General features: G+C 37.4%; 1 long non-coding RNA gene and 1 pseudogene across 2 annotated transcripts in view; one reads left to right on the top strand and one right to left on the bottom strand.

Moving 5' to 3' along the window:
* The first annotated feature begins 4,268 nt into the window (after nucleotides 1-4,268).
* On the top strand, nucleotides 4,269-5,496 carry LOC131831113 (beta-arrestin-2-like; annotated as a pseudogene).
* A 445-nt stretch (nucleotides 5,497-5,941) lies between these two features.
* The window catches only part of LOC131831700 (uncharacterized), a 32,475-nt gene continuing 31,267 nt past the window's right edge, over nucleotides 5,942-7,149 (bottom strand). For both annotated transcript variants that reach the window (XR_009353766.1, XR_009353765.1), the window contains exon 5: nucleotides 5,942-6,852. This is a non-coding gene — a long non-coding RNA (uncharacterized LOC131831700). The remainder of the gene's footprint in view (nucleotides 6,853-7,149) is intronic.

Below are 7,149 nucleotides of genomic sequence, written 5' to 3'. Positions count from 1 at the left end.
CATTTTGAATCCAGGTCTTCTCTCCAAGCTTTGTAATCTTTTCAGTCCGTGTCCAGGGTATCAGAGTTCAAGGTCCAGTATTTTTGGATTCCCCACAATGTATTTGGATATGTTTTGCTATCCCCCAGGTTTCAACTCTGGGACAGAGAGTGGTACCAAGATTTAGTGGTGTACTAGTGCTAGCTTATTCATCCCAGTTCATCAAAGTTCAGAAAGGTCACCAGCTGGTTGTTAAATACAGATTTTATTTTAAATTAAATCATATAAACTTACATTTAAGTTAATTTAAAAAAAAAGGCAATGTGGATGGAACTAGAGGGTATCATGCTTAGCGAAATAAGTCAATCGGAGAAAGACAACTATCATATGATCTCCCTGATATGAGGAAGTGGTGATGCAACATGGGGGCTTAAGTGGGTAGGAGAAGAATAAATGAAACAAGATGGGATTGGGAGGGAGACAAACCATAAGTGACTCTTAACCTCACAAAACAAACTGAGGGTTGCTGGGGGGAGGGGGGTTGGGAGAAGGGGGTGGGGTTATGGACATTGGGGAGGGTATGTGCTATGGTGAGTGCTGTGAAGTGTGTAAACCTGGCGATTCACAGACCTGTACCCCTGGGGATAAAAATATATTATATGTTTATAAAAAAATTAAAAAAAAATTTTAAAAAAGGTAATGCATACTCCAAATCATTACATCCTAATGATCTTAATACATTTTTACTTATTTTATTAGCATTTTACTAATAAAATAGACTTTACAATTACCTATGCCTTTGAAGTTACTTATGTATATTTTCTCTTTCTATCTTTGCCCTCAATAGTATCAGATTTGTAGCCTGAAATTTTCCATAATGTGAGTATTTATACAACAGAAATGAACAAATTCCACAATGGTTAAATATTCACCAGCACACTGCTACTCATGACTATCTCTTGCCCACTACTTCCTTAAACTTTTTATCTCTCCTCCTCTTCTTTTCAATCGTCTAAGGGTTTTATTACTACTGCTTCACATATGACAAGATCTGCTTTTGCATCTTCCTCTCTTGCTGGGTCAAAAATGTAATAATGGCATTTATTATGTATTTAAAAAGAAGGACAGCAGAGAGCCTAGATTTTTAAAATATGTATTATCCTTATCGCTTAACTACTAACTTGCTTTCCAAACTCTGTCTTTGTAAGGAATAAAATGACAGATCTCAGCCAAGACTTCAAATCATCCCAAACTCCAAATTAATACAGTTCCATTAGTGGGGATTTATTATAGCAACAAGTAGTAATAAATTGTCTATCTTGAGTTCTGAATAATTCACAATTGCAAATGTGCTTCTATATTTTACTACCTTGGCATTCTTGAATTCTCATAACTTTCCAAGTTTCTCATTGTACTAAAGCTGATTTAACTAGGAATTAATGAACGGGAGTAATTGTATTCACTTGGCATCTTCAACAAATGGAATCACCTTAGTATAGCAATGTCAAAGCAGGGTATTTTCTGTGCTTCTTTTCTCCACAAATGGTATGGAGGAGGTAGGAGAATGCCTCATTAGTCACCAATAATCATTTATAAAATTGGAGAAACCACAGGTTGATGAATCTTTCAGCTTCTTCTAGTTTCTACACTCAGTCCTAGTCCAATTAAGCTCTAGACTAAATCTCTATTTTCTCACTCTGTTGACTAAATGGCCACTTTGCCAGATAGAATTTAAAAGAACAAGCATTTGGGAAATATATTTATTGCCAAATTCTCTCTTGAAATGATTCTAGTTCCAGAGTAATGCAACACTTTCCAAATAAAAGGAACTTAGAACTGCTTTATAATTACTTTGTTACTCTTGGGAATATACTAGAATTCCCCTCCACTGTCCCCGGAAAATTTAAGGAAAGTGGAATTTATATTATGGGGACAAGCAGTCTATTACTCTGGAGTATTTCTATATGGATACCTTGCAATTATACAGTGTTGTGGTTTTTTTTAACCTTTATTCTTCAAAATAAATAATGTGAAGTTTACCTGGGAGGGATCATTCTTGAGAGAGAGCAGTATGTAGGTGACGCTGTTCTAGTTTTGCAAACTCTGGCTACCGGAAGTTTGACTCTAATGGTTAGGCAGAGCCACTCATCCAGGATTTACATATAGCAATACTTGAAGATTTTCACTTAATCTCAAGAATTTATCAAGAAAACAGAAATATTTGTGGTAACGAAGCAATATTCAGTAATGATAATGCTGCCATATGTGTATGATAACCGAAAGAGCAAAATAAATGAATTAATGAGATAATTAAGTAAACTGGAAAACTTCTCATATCACCTGCTGATAACCCAGCATAGCTAGAAAAAGAAAAATGATCTGATCTCATCTGGATTTGTCTCAGTGATTTTCTTTCAAATCTTCTAAGACAGGAGAGCTTTTTCCCCTTCTCATCCCTTATTAATAACTGCAATTATTTCTTTTCACTCATGCACTTACTTAGAAGCAACTGAGTGTTTATTGCATTTCTGCAGATGTTTGCCTCTCTCTAAAGTGCTCTACGAAAAGCTAATTGCATACTTTTCTATAATAGAAATAGCTTCTTCTTGTTCTGTGTTGTTTTCTTACCTAATTGCTCTGTGACACTCATCCCTCTGCCACGATGTAAACATTCCATGTGTGAAGCTTCTCTGTCTATGTGGTCAGTAGAAAGCATTACATCTTTCTTGGAGATCTGAGGTGAACATGGATCTGTCAAATCACACATGGCCCTAGTGGCCTTTGTGTAGACAATTGACCAGGCAACAACGGGAACAACAGTTCCGTCCCTCATTGCTTAACTGTTTCATGTTCAGTATCTTTTATTTCATAACTTCCTTGTACACCTGTGAGTTTATTGACTTTTGGCAATTATCCGAAGGAGTAGTTAGAGCACCTGTCATTTCCTTATTTTACAGATGAGGAAACTGAGCCTTAAAAATGTTAATTGACATGCCAGACTTCAAGTAATTGGTGACCGAGCTATTCTTAGATGACAGTCTTCACATGCAAAATGTTTATGATATGCTGTCAAATGAATTTTTAAAATACAGAAAATGGAAAAGTACATATAAATATTATATGCATAATAGAATATTAGTTGAAAGTACACACATATATACATATAAGAAAGAAATACTGTTCAAAAGCACATTTTATAAATATCAAATAGGCGATAATGGATACTATGTTTACAGAAAGTAGCAGACATGGTCCACGCCACACTAGAACTAATAATCTAGTGAAAGAGACAAATGTTAATCAAATGAATACAAAAATAAATCTATAATAACACATCATTTAAAAAGTGTAAACCAAGAAAACAACAACAAAAAAAAACAAGCTGCTATGAATAGCATCTAATTTAATATAAATGAAGGTTGATCTGACTCTGAAGAAGTTAATTGAGGCAGAAAACAGAAAGATGACTAGTAAGTAACCAGGCGAAGATGTTGGAGCATCTTTCAATTTCTCCTTTTACTTTTCTAACTTTCCAAATCTCTGCAAAACATGGATGTTACTTTACCAATCAGAAACTATGCATGTGTGATTTTGATTCTCTTTCTGGCAGAGTCCTTTCTATCAAACCAGACCTCCTAGAAAAGCAACACTAAATGCTGAACTTAAAAAGAACAATAAGTGCAAGAAATACTTTAGCAACAAAGAAACCTCAGAAAAGGAAAATCGACTGTAGTAAGAGAAATTCTCTGCCACTTTTCCTTTTAAGGAATTTTCTAATATATGAGTGCTGTGGGCCAAAGTCTTAACAAAATACAGCCTGTAGGAGCTTTGGCTACTCCATAGTGATGAAAGTGGAGGTGAAGCTTGGGGGGGTGGGCAAGCTAGGAAGATGTTGAAAATAACCAAGGGATGGGTAATGCTGTTGGGAGATTTTAATGCACTTCTCAACCGTCTCACTGATAGAAGATTGGAAGGACACTCTTAATAAATTTGGCCTAATTAATAGATAAAATACTGCAAATTTTCACACACACTTTTCAGGGGCATGAGAAACATTTACCGTATGCTGGTAAATGATCATACATTGAGCCATAAGGCAAGTCTCAATGATTTAGAGGATGGAGATATAGAAATATAATCCCAAACAGCAGTTGAATTTAGTTCCGCACAAGTATTCTAAATAGTTGGAAGCCCAGGGCGCGCGTGTGCAGTGGTGTGGGGAGAAGTAGGGACCAGACCAAAGGACTGGAGGCTGCCGGCAAGCCATAAACCCAGCGGACAGCAGGTCTATGCACCATGCAGGGAAACCAGGAGCCAGGGTCTTCAAAAAGTCGAGCCCTGACTGCAAACTCAAGGTGTACTTGGGCAAGCAGGACTTTGTAGAACACCTGGACAAAGTGACCCTGTGGATGGCATGGTGCTTGTGGACCCTGAGTACTTAAAGGACCGCAAGGTGTTTGCTACCTCATCTGCACTTCCTCACTTCCACTATGCCGTGAGGACCTGGATATAATATCCCAGAATCTGCCCTGGTTCATCATACTGCAGCCAGGCCCAGAGGACACAGGGAAGGCCTATACAGCAGACTCTGAGATTTGAGCCTTCTCTGCCAAATTGTTAGAAGAGAAAAAACACCAAAGGAGGTCCATACATCTGGTGATCTGAAAGGTGCAACTTGCCCCAGAGAAACTAGGCCCCAGCCTTCAGTAGAAACCACCCACCACATCATATCTGACCAGCCCTGCACCTTGAGACTTCCATGGACAAGGCTCTGAACGATCATGGGGAGCCTCTACGTGTCAATGTCCATGTCACTAACATCTCCATCCAGACCATCAAGAAAATCAAAGTCTCTCTGAGATAACATGTGACATCTGCCTCTTCTGCTACCCAGGATAAGTGTCCTGTGACTCATATCGAACAAAATGACCAGGTATCACCCAGCTCCCTGTTCTGAAGGTGTATACCATCACCCCGCGGCTGAGTGACAACTGGAAGAAGCATGGTCTTGTCCTGGAAGAGTATCTCAAGCATGAGAACACCAACCTGGCTTCCAGCACCATTGTGTAGGAGGCTGCCAACAAGGAGGTGCTGGAATCCTGATGTCCTACAGGGTCAAGGTGAGCTGGTGGTGTCACATGGTGGGGTAGCCTCTGTGGAGCTGCCTTTTGTTTTTATACACCCCAAACCCCACCACCACATCATCCCAGATAGCTGCTCCTGAAATAGATGCCCCTGTGGACACCAACTATGCCACTGATGAGGATGTTGTGTTTGAGGACTTTGGCCACCTGGGCTGAAGGGGATGAAAGACAAGGAATGCAAGGATCAGTTTTGCTAGAAGAGGGCTGCAAGGAAAGGATGTGTGGCGCTAGGAGAGGGAGGGTCCCAGCTTCTCTGCCATCCCTCCATTCAACCACTTTCAGCCAACCTTCCCTCCTTCGCTCCCTCATCAGTTGGCCCCAAACATGCACTGAACCCATCTCCTGTTGAACGTGAACATTGCTTTTTTGACTTCAGCTGTGCCTCCCCAACCCCCCAGTGGGTGGTGTGTTCAAACCTGTATTTTTTGGAAGGGGATGCTGAAAAGAGGAGTGACTGTAGGGAAGATAGGGAGAAAGAGCTCCCACATTGGACCTCACACCAAAAGCCAGCCCACCCCACACATACTTCCTTTCTTTTCCTTCAAGAGGAGACATTCTGGGGGGACAAGGTCACTTCTTTATTTCTGAGCATAAAGAAGAAAATAAATATTTCCTGGGAAAAATAATAATAAAATATTTGGAAACTAAGTAATATACTTCTAGATTATCTATGGATCAAAGGCATAATAGAAGTAGATATTAGAAAATATTTTAATTTAAATAAGAAATGCAACATATTAAGTCTTACAGAATAAAGTGAAATCAGTGTTCAAAGGGAAATTTAAAAACTTTAAAATATATGCGTTAAGGGGAAGAGACTGAAGACAAGTGATATAAGTTTATTAAACATTTTTAAAAAATTAAACCTAAACTAAATGAAAAGAAAATTATAAAGAGAGGAAATCAATAAAATAGAAAACAAACATGCTAAAGATAAAATCAACAGACTAAAAATTAGAGCTTTGAAAAAATAATAAAATTGAGAAACCTTAAGACACAGAGAATAATTATTAGTTATAAAAATTTTAATATCAGGAAAAATTTAAAAAGATATCACTGAAGAGGCTACAGAAACTAAAAATAAATTAGAAGCATATTTTGAGCAATTTCAGGGCAAAGAAAGAAAAAAGGGAAAATGGACAAATTACTAGAAAAAAACTTAGCACAAATGACAAAATTAAAGAAATAGATAAACCTTAAAGCCCTGTTTCTATTAAATTGATTGTATATTTTATTAAATTATTTACTCCTCAAAAACTCAGACCCGTATTGGACTTACTAGTAAATATTTTAAAATAACATCAGTCTTGGAAAACAAACTTTTCCACAATATAGAAAAATAGCAAACAACTCATTAATATAGCCAACCCAAGCTTAACACTAAAACTTGACAAATATATTTCAAGAAAGAAAAATTAAGGCTTGTCTTTCTCATGAACATAGAGACGAAAATGCTAAATATATACTAGTACATCAAATGCGGGTATTCCCAAAATGCACTTATTCTCAAAATGCAGTGATGATTTGAAATTCAAAAACCAATTGATGTCATCTCCAGATGCAACACTATCAGACAAACCCAAAGTGATGAGTACTCTAAAAGTAGCTGACCTTTATTCTTCAAAATTGTCAATGCCACTAATGACCACGGAAATTCAGAAATCTGTTCTTGTATCAAGAGAGACAATGATGACTAAATGAAACATGTGATCCTGGTCTGGATTCTGTACTGCAGAGGGAAAAAAAAGCAATTAATAATAATATTGAAACAATAATACTAAAATAGGAATAATATAAACTGTATACTAAATGAAAGCACTGAAACAATTGCTTCTAAATTTGGTAACTGTATTGCATCAACAGTAGACTGGATACAAACTCACAGAAGCAGAAAGTAGAATGGTAGCTGTCAGGGACTGAAGGAAGGGGGTAATGTGCAGCTATTAGTCAAAGGGTACAAGTGTCCAGTTATACAAGACGAATAAATCCTAGAGGTCTATCCTACAGATTCTATAGCATAATGCCA

This window comes from Mustela lutreola, chromosome 5 (genome assembly GCF_030435805.1).
Source record: "Mustela lutreola isolate mMusLut2 chromosome 5, mMusLut2.pri, whole genome shotgun sequence".
Taxonomy (NCBI): Eukaryota; Metazoa; Chordata; class Mammalia; order Carnivora; family Mustelidae; genus Mustela; species Mustela lutreola.
Note: the sequence above shows the minus strand (reverse complement) of the source record. Positions and strands in the feature narration are given on the sequence as shown.